Below are 15,004 nucleotides of genomic sequence, written 5' to 3'. Positions count from 1 at the left end.
CTGTAATGTATTGAGAAGTGTGGAGCAGTAGAGAAGCCCCGTAATTTACAGGAGAAAAAAAGATCAAGAAAGGAACCATTTCTTAAACCTGTGGCTCAGATGTTTTTATTCAAATGCGCAGAGTATGGGTCTTATGTGAGATGGAGAAATCCTAATTCAAGGAGACAAATTTGAACTGCTAGGTATCACTGGACAATGGTGGGATGGAATCTCTGGTAGCATATGGCTCGAGTAGGAAATACCTTATTTAAAAGGAATTCTTTAGATTAAAGAGATACAGAGACTCATTATATATTATGAAGATATACTACAAGGAGCACATCCAGGAACCACAAGAGGGAATCATGCTAGAGAGAATCAGATGAAGATCAGCAGAGGTAGAAACAGAAGCAATATTGTCCAGGGAGTCTTCTCTAGACCACCAGGACAGAATGAGAAAACAGATGAGGAGTTTGGAAAACAAATCAAAAGCCTGGCATGAAGGCATGATTTAATAGTGATGGAGGACTTCAATTATCTGGACATCTGCTGAGATGTCTCTGCCAAAAGCATATCAGGTAAGAATTACTTAACTGCTTCTCCTGAATTGCTATCTCCAGGGAAGCCTCAGCCATGCTTCCCTTCATTCTCTTCACTCCCTACTCTCTGGGTACTTCCCTGTGCCTTTTTATTCTTTCCCGTCCCAGACCCTTTCTAGATCCAGGAACCAGGAATAAATGAACTCTGTCTTTGTTCCTGGATGGAGGTTGTCAATCTTCTCTCCTAGCAGCTTCACCCCCATCCTATCATCCCCATTTTATTTTAACTTAAAGAACCCCAACCTAAATTTATTTATAACTTTTTCCTTTCCTGAGGGCAAGATTTGATTTTATTTTGTATCTTTTGGATTTATCAGGTAGCATTTAAATCAATGTTTTATTCATTTATTATTTATTCCTTCAGAATGAGAAGGAAGCAATAGTCAGACAGAAGCACCTACTCTGTGCCAATCACTGTGCTAAGTGCTGGGCAGACAGAATGGCAAAAAAATCTGCATTCAAGGAGCTCTGACAAGGAGTGACAACTTGTAAATAACTAGATCCATAAGCTTGTCTTTGTTTCTCAATAAAGCAGTAAAGTTTATATTAAAAGGATGGACATTGGATGTGTCTAGCTCTAGACCTAATTCTTACCCACAAAGAAGAAAGAGGTGGCCTAAGATTTTGGAGGGAAGGGAATGGAAACTTTGGGTTAAAATGATCAATTGTTCTGAAAATCAAGAGAGAGGATAAGAAAACTGGCCATATGCCCCTATAGTTAGGGAAAATTGACTTCACAGGTTTCAGAGAAAGGAAGAATAAGATCTCATAGTGCAGAATTTTTCAGGTAAGTCATAGCAATAGGGATTTCCAAATCCTGAAATTTTCTAAACTATGAAGAATAAAAATCTGAAGATATAAACAGAAATTATTACAGCAAAGCAGAAAGAAGTGTGGATATGTGGAAGGAAGAGAATGTATCTAAGTAAAAAGCAAAAGCCTGTAGAATTTATTAATGAATTTAGAATTTTTAAAATTTGTGTACCAATTATGAAAATAGGAAGGGTATTACAAAGTTGTATTCAATAACATAGTGCAGTTCTAGAAAAAAAAAAAAGTGGGGACCCAAAGTTCAGTATAGTTTGAGGCTGAGAAAAAATACCAAGAATGAGAACATGTGTGTGTGTGTGTGTGTGTGTGTGTGTGTGTGTGTGTGATAGAGAAGAGCCCAAACCATTTCACTCCTCTGTTGTTATTGTTTAATTCGTGTTGTCTTTGGTAAGAAAAATAACCTTTGTATTAGAAAGCATTGGACAAAACTGGGTAGTAGAAAATTGAGACCCAAGACGCCTGAGCTACGATATGACAATATCTTGCTGCTCTTAATAAGTTCAAGTAATTAATCTTATATGAACTACATGTCCTGATACTGAAAGACTTGGTAAATATGGCTGTTGAGCCTCCCTCCCTGAGCCTAAAGGATCATGGGAAATGATAGAAATGCTATACGATTTTAAAAAGAAGTGGGAGTCTGAAAACTATAGAGCCAGCCAGTCAGACTGTTGACCAGCACCTACTTTGTGCTAATCACTGTGCTAAGTAATGGGTAAACATAGAATGGCAAAAAATCTGCCCTTAAGGAGTCTGACTTGGAGTGATAACTTATAAATAACTGGACCCATAAGCTTGTCTTTGTCTCTCAGTAAAGCAGTAAAGCTTATATTAAAAGGATGGACATTGGGGATCACAAAGAACCACTAGCATGTCTTCTTCTTCTTTTTTTTTGGGGGGGGAGATGGGGTTTAGACTGGCAAATAAGAAGAAATATTGTAGAGTTTATCTGGTTTTCAACAAAACCTTGGGCAAAATCTCCTCTGAGATCTGTGCTTCTCTGTGTTAGAGAGATGTAAGCTAGGTGATCATCCAGTTGAGTGGATTCATATCTTGTGGAATAAGCAGACACAACTTGAAGTCATTAATGTCTTTAATTAAAATCTTGATGTCAACTTGAAATGAGGTCTCCAGTAAGCCAGCCCTGGAAGTATGTCTTCGGTTCTGTGTTGTTTCACATAATTTATCAATGACTTGAATCATGGTGTTCCTATCAAACTAGCAGAAGGATTGTTAACACGTGACAGGAAACTAGGTGGCCCTAAAGAACAGGGTGCTGGCCTTGGAGTAGGGAGGACTTGAGTCGAATTCCCCCCTTTGATATTTCCTAGCTTAGTTTCTCAGTCTCAGTTTCCTCATATGTAAAATGAAGATAACGATATTGTCTACTTTTTGTTGTGAGGAACAAAGGAGATATTATTTAGTGTATCAGTCATATCCAACTCTGCATGATCCCAGTTGGGATTTTCTTGGCTGAGATACTAGAGTGGCTCACCATTTCCTTCTTCAGCTCGTCTTACATGAGTAAATGAGGCACAGAGAGTGAAGTGCCTTGCCCGGAGTCACCCAGCATAGTGATCACACTTAAGATCCAAAAAAGATATTTGTAGGACCAATCTGGATGATCTATAAAAGGGATGGATTTAAAATCATACATTGGTTAAAAATCAATTTTACAAGTTCAAGGTAGGACCAGGTTAGGGTTTTGAAGTAAAATAGAGGATTTTCTTTTGGGTACTAGATATAAAAGCGAGCTTTTTATTGTTTATTGAGTGAGTTTATCGAGTGGAAGGAGTGCTTTCAGAAGATCACTTGATAGCTGAGTGAAGAATGGATTAGAGATAAATTGGAGGTAGCAGACCCACCTATAATAGTCCCGGGGCAGATGGTGAGGGTCTGCACTAACACTTTGGCAGTGCTAGAGCAGAGAAGGGCACACATTCAATAGATGTTCCAGGGGTTTAGGTACAGACTTTGGGGACACACTGGATGAGAGAGAGAGAAGGAGGAGGAGGGAATGCCCTTTGGACTTTAAGTCTGGATGACTGGCAGTAGAGAAAAAGGGCAGATGGTGGTGATGGGGGGGAGGGAATGAGTTCAGCTTTGGATATATGGAGTTTAAGATGTCTGTAGTCTATCTGAGGCTGAAAGTTAATGGGACAAGGGGAAACTTAAGGGGAAAGGGACTCAATAGGAAAACACAGTGTAAGGTTAAGCTGGTTCAGCATGGGGTCATTCTGGGAAAGGGAAGAGTATGACTAGGGCTAGGATGAAAGCCTGGCAAAGAACGGAGGGAGGGCCAAGAGAACTAGAGGTCATGGTGAGGAAGAGCAAGGATTAGAGGTGCTGGGAAGATGGAGAATATGAACAGATAAAGGAATTTCCAGACCAGTGTCATACTAGGGTCATTCGAAAGAAGGGAGGAGCTTTGCCAGGGGAAGAAAAGACTCGGGTGTGGTGATGGTAGGGATGAAGACATGACGGCTATCTCCAAGTATTTTAAGGATTGTCCTGGGGAAGGTTGATATTTGTGCTTAGGCCTGGGAAACAAGGATTTTGGATCTTGTCTTTATGTCTGTTGTAAGGGAACACTTAGAAATTCTTTTTCAAATTGATTTGCACTTAGACCATTGGGTTGAAGTTGCCAAGAGGCAAATTAAAATTGTCTTTAGGATAATCTTCCTGAGAGTTTCGGTATCCCGAAGCACTTCAAGAAGTAGTGGCTCTCTCTAATTGTGAATTAATTTCAAAATTCAATTATATATTTTACAAAAGAGTGGGCTTTCTCTCATAGGAAAGTCCCCAAGCAAAAAAAAAAAAAAGATTGGCTTCCCATGGCAGAATGTTACAGTGGAGATCCTCTCCATTATACAAATGGAACATAATGTCCCTCTCGGAAATGCTGTTGATGAATTCTTGGTCCCAGGTTCATCCAACACTCAAGTCACCCATATCTATTTACTCTTCCGTGGACATTTTCAGTAATTTATTGCAGAGTGTGCTAAGGGACATCTTCCACAGGGACTGGTTTCTGAGCTCATATCTGGCCACTAACTTCCCCTCAGAGCCCATTGCTTCCAGCCATAATTAGGCCCACATCAAGACAGCATCTGTATACATTCCAGTGGTTCTGGAAGCAAAGGCAAATACCCCAGATTCAGACATATCCACCCTCTCCTCACTGAGAATTGATCATTGGATTGTGGCAAGATAATCAACCAGGCCTTGATTGGAGATTGTCAGAGACATCCCACAAAACAACTTGTGTTTTCCTTCCAGACATTCCTATGGCAGCAGACTGGACTTCAGCTCAAGTGTTTGCTTCTGGTTCCCTGAAAGCCATGAGCAAATAGCCAGTGTGGCTGGGCCACAAAGAAAGGGATTAAATTGTATTGATTCTAGGGCTATTGGATCAGACAGAATCACCCACATCTCCCCAGGTGAAAGTCCTGATAAATATTCCCAAACTTCAAATCTCCCTCCCCACTCCCATTCTCTATTTCTTTATTTCTCTTTCTTTGACCCTCTCTGTCTTTGACTTGTTTCACACACACACACACACACACACACACACACACACACACACACATACACACACACACACACACACTCACACATGCACGCACACACATTCCCTTCCTCCCTCTCTCCCTCTGTTTCTTTCTCCCTCCCTTCTCTCTCACCCTCTTCTCCTTCTTTGTCTCTGTTTCTTTCTCTCTCTTCCTTCCTTCTGCCACTTTCTCTCCTATGTAGATCTCTCCCTGCCTCTGGTCTCTGTCTGTGCCTTTCTCCCCACCTCTGTCTCTAGGTCTCCCCTTTAATTCTCACCCTAGTTACAGATTCTCAAGCTCTTCCCAGTTCTGAAGCAAAGACAAATTTTGCTCTTCAGATTTCAACTTTGGGAAATCCTTCCTGGCATTGTCGCCCACCACCTGTTCTTGCTGTTTGGAAGAAGAAGAAGATAAGCATCTGGAAAGGGAGCCCTGCTTTTCCTTAACATTCCTGTGATTAATCCCCCTGTTTGGTTGGTTCGACTTCTTGCTCCCCCACCCCATAAAAAGGATTAACTTTCAGAATACAAGCTAATTGCCAACATTTTTTCTTTCTCTTTCATTCTCTCTTCCTCCCTTCTTCCCTCCTTTCTTCCTTCTCTTTCTCTTTTTCCTTTCTTCTTTCCTTCTTTCCTTCCTTCCTTCCTTCCTTTCTTCCTCCCTTCCTTCCTTCCTTCCTCCTTTTCTTTCCTTTCTTCCTTCCTTCCTTTCTCCTTTTCCTTCCTTTCTTTCTTCCTTCCTTTCTCCTTTTCTTTCTTTTCTTTCTTCCCTTTCTGTCCTTTTTTAAAAATAAAATTTCACAAACAGGAAAATAGCACCAAAACAACTCTCAAGAATATTTCTCAGATATTTTCAGAGAATGAAATTATACTAAAAATATCATAAATATACATGCCTTTATGGAATTTACTTGATCTCAATTTATTGATTTCAATTTATTGTCTAGAAAATTTCTATTTCAATTTATTGTCTAGAAAATAGAGATAATACAACTTACCTGTCTAATAAGCTTGCTATAGGAATCAAATATGATATATGTCAACATTCTTTGAAAATTTTTTATTTTTCAGTTCTGCTTTTTTAAGGCACACAGTAGACACTTAATAAATTTATTTTGACTTGATTTAACTTCATGCTTTGGCTCCAATATGTCACGTCTTTTTTGGGGGGGTCTTTTATTCAGAGATTTCAGCTGTTGTATATCTTTCCTCATCTCCCATTGCTTATTTCTTCTTTGAATGACTCCTCTGTTCCTTATCCCTTGCCACTCTTGCCACTTAATAGTGCCCTGTTCCAGTTTGCTAGAGCATCTTGGAACCTTCCAAGAGCCCTGAAGGATCTCCAAACTCCTATTTTGGAGCTGATGATTAGAGGCTCTGCCTTCTATTGCCCTGGCCTCTGCCTAATCCATCTCTAAAGAGGATCCCCAGAAGGCCTCATGGCCCCCAACTTCCAGCCAGCTCTCTCAAATAGCTCCTCCTACCTTGTGGGCTCAATTATCCACTTGCCCCCTCAAAATCAGGTGGCAGGCGCTAATTACACCTGTAAGAGGCTAATGGGAGGCTGGCTTGGCTGCCGCTGCAGAGGGTAAAAATACGCCTGCAAACCATTAAGTGCAGGATCTCAGATTCCGCTCCCGCCCAGGAGAAAAGGAAGGACCCGCGGAGAAGCTGGCCCATTCTCCAGGCGGGTCGGGTTTCCTGAGTTTGCTGTCTGAACCTTCGCATGTCCAAGTAGGGAGAGCGATGGAGATTTACATACATCACAGCAGTCTGGAGCAGCGTTCCAAGGTGACGCGTGTCTTTGCAGCCCAAATATCATCATTATCCAATAGATGCCGGCCCGCAAAGTGGAGAAACATAGGAAGAAAAGGGTCCAGAGTTTTCTCTTCCTCTCCACATGTGGCGATTGGAAATTTCAAACATGGGCCTCTCTAGCAAATCTCCTTAGCATCCGTCCAAAGAAATGGTAACTGGGTTTTGTAGGGACCCGGAGCCCCACTCCCAGGACCCGTTGGGATTCAGAAGTCGCGGGGTCACCAGAGATGCCCCAGGGGGGCTCACCAGACTTTGTGATAGTAAGCTTTTTCATCCATTGCCTTGATTAAAAGGCGAGACTGTTTGCTCAGCAAAGAGGAGCAAAGCTCTCATTATCTGGTTGTTCATGGAATCCAGTGGCCACTAATGAAACCCGGGGCAGCGTCCGGTTCAGACCTACTTGGCACTGACTTGTGACAATTAGAGGTTTTGCCATGTCAAGGGAATCTTTCACTCCAAGCAGCGACCCATATTGGACTGAACAAACACATCAGTTTTTAATTGAGAACAATAGTTTAACAAACCACTTCCCAGGACCACTGAAAGAGAAATATGTGCCTGTGGCGATTCTGGCAAGAGAGGCTATTTATGTGAGTGCATCCACTTCAAACCAGAGCCCCAGTTATCCAGCAAGGGTGGAAGAGTAAAAGCTAATGGGGGCTACAAGAGACAAGTGTTAGGTGGGGAGCAAACCAATTTTCTGTTGAGGAGCAGAGTCTGTGGCCTCCTGGGTTGGGGACCCATTGGGGAATTTCGGGGGGCCCTGGCCAGTGTGTGTAGGTCAAGGACCCTGTCTTTGTAACACAGGTAAGCTACCCTCACTAAATGCACTATGAACTGATGACTTGGGGAGCTTTGTTCCTGTAAAAATCTTGGGATGGAAATTCTCAGTCCTTTCTTTTCCTTTGGAAGACTGATTTTAGTTATGTAGGAAATTAAATTGCTTGTTTATTTATTTGAGTCTTCGGGAAGATCTAGAAATTCAGCTGGTTTTCATGGGGTCAGAGGATTAAAACAAGAAGTGACTTCAGATGTCATCAAATCCAGTCCTCTCTTTGGACATATGAGGCTTAGAAGGTGGAATCAAGATGATGGAATGAAAGGTCACAACTGCCAGATCTTCCCTGAAAATCCCTCCTAAAAACAGCCACAGAAAACACTAAATGGAATTCTGAGTGAGGAAGGTAAGAAAAAGTCAGAGTCATTTTTCTGGTGAAGGAAAGCTTAGGAAGACAGAAAAGTCTGTAGATACTTTGGTAGGGAGCTGACCATGTCATGACTGGAAGCAGGGCTAGCAATAGAACCCAGGGACAGTAAGAGATCTGCATAGCTGGTCAGAAAGAGATCCCAGGAGACCTCTGCACTAGCCCTAGGAGAAGGATTGGATGTCATCTAACAGCTTTGTTATCCATTACTTAGTTCCAGGGCAGAGAGGAGTGGTCATAGTCAAGAAAGACCAGGAAGGCATTGACCAACCCTTTCCATGGATGGCATCACATTGCAAGTACGAAAAACCTATAGGCTCCCAGATTGTTCTGTGAAAACAATTTCCTGAAACTTGGAATGGTGACCACTCTGACCTGTCCTCCGCCAGAGCCCAAATCTAACATAAAGTCCCAAGTCAACAAAGAGTTTGGAAAAATAAGCAAATAGCAAAAAGAAAGCAAGAAAGAAAAGACTTGCCCATTAAAAAAAAAACTTTTCAAGATATAAACTTAGAAGAAGAAATGACATGAAGACAAATCAAAAAAGAGAGAAAAATACAGATTGCAAAGAAGTCTAGCAAGAATCCCCCCCCCCGCCAAAAAAAAAGATTTTTTTAATGGTAAAAAATATTTTTAAAAAGGCAAATAAGAGCAGCAGAGAAAAAATAAATGAGAGCAAGGCAAAACAAAATTAGGGAAACAAAATTAACAACATGGTCAAAAGAGGTACAGAAAATGATGAAGAAAACAACTCCTTGGAAACCAGAATTAGCCAAATGGCAAAAAGAAAAAACTCAGTTTCAAAGAAATCAAGATTATCCATGTTGAACAGAGTATAAATAAAAGGGCTGGGATTTGGAACTTCATCCTTTGACACCAAAAACTAGTACTCTTCAATGAGCTATTCTGCTTCCCTCCTCTCCAAGGAAGGAACACTTTGCTCATATTTTATTTCCTTGATGCAGTGGTAATATAGTTAGCGTTAGACTTAGGGAAATTGATTTCAAATTTTGGTTCTACTCCTTCCTAGCTGTGTGATCTGGATGAGTCATTTTATTTCTGTAGGCTGCTAAGAGTCCTTCACAAATGAAGAATTTGGACTACAAGATCTCTCAAGACCCTTCTTGATGCTATCATACAACTTGGTCAAGTGACAATGTTCCCTGAAACTAATAATGCCTTAATTTTCTTATATCATCAAACAAGATTAGTTAGCATGGTACCCAAACTCCTCATGATCCCATAACTGAAAGATTCCTTGGACATTTCAAAGATTAATAGCCAATCCCATTCCACTCTGATCTTTTGGTTTCTTTCTTTGTACAAATCGACAATTTGAGCAGCATTGCATGTGATTTTTAATCAAAAACAATGAAAAAACCTAGTGAGGATCAACTCCCCAAATATTATAAGGATTATTATTAAATATTATTGCTCCTGACTCTTTACCTGGATGTGGGGTCTAGAATGTCGATGGCATGCCCGAGTCCCCAGCAGTATCCCATCTGCTATTTCAGGGAAAGAGATCTAGCATATCCTCTCACATATATAGCACACATTTTATCAGAGAGGATTTCCTCTCAAATATATAGCACACATTTTATCAGAGAGGATCACAGAAAGTCATAGATTGGAGCGGCCATCTAGACTAAGTCACATGCCCCCAAGTCATCATTGGAGGCTTTCAGTGGGTGGAAATTCCATTGCTCCAGAGTGACTCGTCCTACTTTGAGATAGACCTATTTATTAAGAGATTTGTATAATTTTCTGACATTATGGTTCATTCTCCCTCTTTGCAGTTTTCACACTGTTCCTAATTTAGCCCCTTCAGAACCAGAAAAAAATCTGATTTTTTTTTGAATGAATAGAACATGTATTTAGCACTTACTCTATGCAAAGCACTCTGCCAACTTTTTGGGGATAGAAAGAAAATCAGACGGTCCTTACCTCAAGGAGCTCACATTCTATGGGGAGGAAATATGGAAAGTTTCAGCTTTATTTGAGAGGGGGAGGATTGTAGTAATGAGGGGAGAGCAGCAAAGTAGATGGTCAGGACTTAAATTTAATGTGATTTTCACTGACAAAATCCCATCAGTTTTTAATGTCTGATCATTGGACAATGCCAGAAGTTTTCATAGCAAGGACTTCCTTTTCTAAGTCTTCAATAGATCTGTCTGTGTCACCTACAATAACGATCATCAATGGACAACTCCACAGCATTGCGTCTGAGGATCTGGAGCTGGAAGCCTCATTATTCCCAAAGCTGTTGGGTTTAGGGGCCTGGCTTATCTTGATTAAGGTCTGAGAGGGGACAGTGGTCCAGACGGTGCTGGTGCTCGACTTGCCTCCCATCTCTCCCTCAGGCTGCTTCAGCTAGGCCATCTCACCTGCCCTGTGATGGGCAGTTGGTGAAGATGGCTGCCCTAGGGGTTGTTTTTTGGGAGGATGGCACTCAGGGCTGGGACTGAGAGCTGCTTCCCCTCTGGAGCTTTTGTGTTGATTGGAGGGTTGATGGCTGTGGATCAGCAGGTGAATGATCAGGAGGGAGGGTCCCTTCTTCTCAATGATTTCTTCCTCCAATGGTGGCTGTTGGACCACTTTGGCCAGAGGGGGATGGAAGGAGGTCTGACCATTTGGGAGATTGTCTTTCCAGGCTTTTTGGATAAGGATCTTGCGATGTCTCCTTCAAACTTTTAGAACAGAGGGTGGTCCAAGAAGGGGTAGTAGCTTCCCTCTCCAGGCAAATTCTGGCTCCTGCCTCACTCATGTAACAGACTTCCCAAGGCCTGAAGACAATAATCAGACCTAAATCTATAAGCCAAGGGAGGCACTTTTCTCATTACCCACTTTTTACACAGGAGAAAATGGGGGCTCAGAGCTATTAAATGGAGTGCCTCTGTTCATTCATCGAGCTAATAAGATTCTGGAGTAGGGTATTATTGAATCTGTGTCTTCTGGACCTCAATGCAGAGGGTTTCACCCACCAACTCCTGGCTGTTTTCCTGACACTCATCAGTTATGTGAGAGAGTGAGAGAGAGAATGAAGGAGAAAGGAGGAGGAGAAAAAGGAAAAATAGGGGGAGGAAGAAGAGGAGGAGGAAAAAGGGAAGGAGAAAAGGGGAAGGGGGAGAAATAGAAGAGGAAAAAAGCATGAGGGAGAGGAGTAAGTTAATACTACAAGGCTAGATGAATAAATAGTTGCCTCCAGCTGCTGGGAATCCCACCTTTAAGTCTGAGGACTGGAAGGTCTCTGGGCTTACTGGTGCAGGAGAGTTCTGCTCGTGACTTGGATCCCTGCCCACATCTGAGAAGCAGGTGTCATGATTCTCCCAGTCTCCCTTCTCTGACGCTCCCAGTGAATTCCAGAAAATGTTTTCCATCCCTTGCACATTTTGCAGAAGCAGTTTCTCCTCCCTTGATTCCCACAAGACAACCTCCTCAAACCCCTGGACTGTTCAGTTTTCTCCTCTGCCATTTTTGGGTATTCAAGGGAAAGGAATAATCATTTGTTGAAGGGCTTCCCATAATTCAGTCCCTGCTTTCTGAGGAAAGAATCACAAAAGCATTTGAGACCAGGATGGATTCTATTAGTCTGTGATCACATCAACAGAGATATACTTCTATCTCATCCACTCTTCCACACCCACCATGGTCCCCAAGCACTTAACTGTACTCTTCTCCCCCAGGTCGATTATTAAAAAGAGAATAACGTTCTGTACTTAATAATTTTGTATCATCTCTGTATTATGCCAACTCTACCCTGTTTTCTCCCTGGTTAGAATACAAGCCCTTGTACTTTAGAAATGATTTCTTGTATTCACAAAAGCCTTGCTCTGTCCTTGGCACCTAGTAGCCAATTAGTAAATGACCCTTGTCAATTTTTTGATGTGGTTTCCAGTAAAGAATCTCCAAAATGTTGAAAATGTTCCAGGGAAAGGTCCAGCCAATTTGACTTTGGATAGGAATGACTGATGACTGATGTAGATGACTGATCTCGAGAAGGAAGGAACCTTAAAGTTAACCTATGAATGCATTAATCAATGCCGTGGTTGTCCCTGTGGAGGTGCTGCCCCAGCTCCTCTTGCATTTACTTGCCAGAAATATTTATGAAAAAGAACATCAATTCTTGGAGGTATTGGTAAATTTCCTTAAAGGGATCAAGAAGAAATTGCCTTTTGCAAAAGTTCAGTCATTGTTAAGTCATTTTTCGATCATATCTGATTCTTCATGATCCCATTTGGAGTTTTCTTAGTAAAGATACTGGAGCAGTTTGATATTTCCTTCTCCAGGCATTTTACAGATAAGGAAACTGAGGCAAACAGGATGACTTATCCAGGGTGACACAGCTGGAAGATGAGGCTTCCTGACTTCAGGCCTGCACTCTATCAAGCGTTTCATGTAGCTGCAGGATTTGAATGGCTGATCATGGTATATTTCTGCCTATAGTGACCATATTTCTTCTCTTCCATCCAATCCAAATCTTTTGCTACATCACACTAAACTATGGTGGGACAACCAGGGCTTTGTCCTAGAATGGGAAATGTGGAGGACATCAATAATACATACAGTCCTACAGCAGTGTGGACTGACTTGAACATCCAGAATGAGAAGTAATTCAAATAAGAAATACCATTTACCCAAAGGTGACCTGCTCCCCCAGGCTGACCCCTCATAAGATCTTCAAACATTGATTTTAAAAGTTTCTTATTCCTTGCCTGGAACACAATATGCATTTTTCCAGGCATAAAAGTTAGTAGTTTCAGTTCTTAAGAACAATAACACAATATCCTCCCACTCTTAAAATGATTTCCTGGTTTGACGCTGAACCTGATGGTGCACTCATAGCACAATTCTGTCCAATTTCTTTGGGGAAAAACCAAAGAAATGGGACCAAAAAAACCAATGCTGTGCTGATTCAAATGCTCAGAAGTCAGTTTTTTTTCTTTCAATTGTCCTAGTTTGATGTGGTTGAATTTCACAGACCATCTTAGATCAATCGACCAAAAAAGCAGAATCTTAAGTCTTCGGTCATTCTACTTTCTTCTCCACCACTGGGGAGTACCTCAACCTTAGCAAAGGGCTCTCAGTGTTCTCTCCTACTGACTGTTTCCAGGGAACATTAGTGGCCTAGAACGACCCCCTCGAAGCCGCCGGGGCCAATTCCCAGAAGGCCAGGCAGCTGGGCAGAATTCCCAGAGGTCAACTGCTACTCCTTTGCTTGCATGGAAATTTCAGGTTCTACAGTACAGGCCCCCCAGGAAATGTGTCTAATTGTTCCCTGTAATCAAATTTGGGTCTTGGCTGGTGTTGGCAACTTCCGTGGGAAAGCAAACATTTACGGTTACCATAGTGGATTCCATTGCTCTGGTTTGGGGCACCTAAAGGACAGGGTCTCTGAGTGTTTTTGGTTTCACCTTTACTTTCTCATTCTATTTAGTGCCTGATTTATTTCTTCATTTACTCTTGACTTGTCTCAGAAGATGAAAGCTAATTCCCCTGTGCTCCTTCCTCTTAGAATATTTAGCTTCACTCAAGATTCATCTCTTATGTCACCTCCTAGAGAAAGCTCTTGATCTTTTAAAATTTTTATTTTTTTCACATTTTTAAATTGCATTTTATTTATTTTTAATAATAGTTTTTTTTAATTTTCAAGATATATACAAAGGTAGTTTTCAATATTCACGCTTTCAAAACCTTGTGTTCCAAAATTTGTATCTCCTTCCCTTTCTCCCACCTCCTCCTCTAGAAAACAAGTAATCCAATATATATTAAATATGTACAATTCTCCTATATATATATTTCTATAATTATCATTCTAGACAAGGAAATCAGAACAAAAAGAAAAAAATGTAAAAGAAAACAAAAAGCAAGCAAACAGCAATAAAAAAGATGAAATACTATGTTGTGATCCACACTCAGTTCCCATAGTCCTCTCTCTGGGTGCAGATGGCTCTCTCCATCATAAGTCTACTGGAATTGTCCTGAATCACCTTATTGTTGAAAAGAGCCATGTCTACTAGAATTGGTCATCGCATATTCTTGTTGTCATGTACCATGATCTCCTGGTTATGCTTCCTTCACTTAGCATCAGTTCCTGTAAGTCTCTCCAGGCCTCTCTGAAATCATCCTGCTGATCATTTCTTGTAGAACCATAATATTCCATAACATCCATATGCTATAACTCATTCAGCCATTCTCCAACTGATGGGCAGCCTCTCAGCTTCCCATTCCTTGCTACTACAAAAAGGGCTGCCACAAACATTTTTGCACATGTGGGTTCTTTTTGCTTTTTTACGATCTCTCTGGGAAATAGAGCCAGTAGTGAGATTGTTGAATCAAAAGGGGATGCACTTTTGATAGCCCTTTAGGCATAATTCCAAATTGCTCTCCAGAATGGTTGCATCATTTCACAATTCCAACAATGCATCAGTGTTCCAGTTTTCCCACATCCCCTCCAACATTTATCATTGTCTTTTTCTGTCATCTTAGCTAATCTGAGAGGTATATAGGTGGTACTTCAGTTTCTTAATTTGCATTTCTCTGATCAATAGTGATTTAGAACATTTTTTCCACATTGCTAAAAATGGTTTTAATTTCTTCATCTGAAAATTGTCTGTTCATATCCTTTGTCCATTTGTCAATTGGAGAATGGCCTGTATTCTTATAAATTTGAGTCAGTTCTCCATATGTTTCAAAAATGAGGCCTTTATCAGAACCCTTAGATGAAAAGATTTTCTCCCTAGTTTTTTGTTTTCCTTCTAATCTGTCTGCATTGGTTTTGTTCATACAAAAACTTTTTAACTTAATATAATCAAAATTATCCACTTTGTATGTCATAATGTACTCTAGTTCTTTAGTGATCAATATCTTCCTCCTCCTCAGATATGAGGGGTAGACTATCTTTTGTTCTCCTAATTTGCTGATAATATTGAGGTATTGGTCTATTTTGATCTATTTTGGTATAGGGTATTAGGTCATGGTCAATGTCTAGTTTCTGCTATGTTATTTTCCAATTTTCCCAG

The 15,004-nt window shown here is 40.9% G+C and overlaps 1 protein-coding gene across 10 annotated transcripts in view; it reads left to right on the top strand.

Annotated features, from left to right (window-relative positions):
- ERC2 (ELKS/RAB6-interacting/CAST family member 2) overlaps window positions 1-15,004 on the top strand; it is a 985,497-nt gene that overhangs the window by 601,684 nt on the left and 368,809 nt on the right. The window lies entirely within an intron of this gene.

This window comes from Antechinus flavipes, chromosome 1 (genome assembly GCF_016432865.1).
Source record: "Antechinus flavipes isolate AdamAnt ecotype Samford, QLD, Australia chromosome 1, AdamAnt_v2, whole genome shotgun sequence".
NCBI lineage: Eukaryota > Metazoa > Chordata > Mammalia > Dasyuromorphia > Dasyuridae > Antechinus > Antechinus flavipes.
This window is presented reverse-complemented; position numbering and strand designations above follow the sequence as displayed.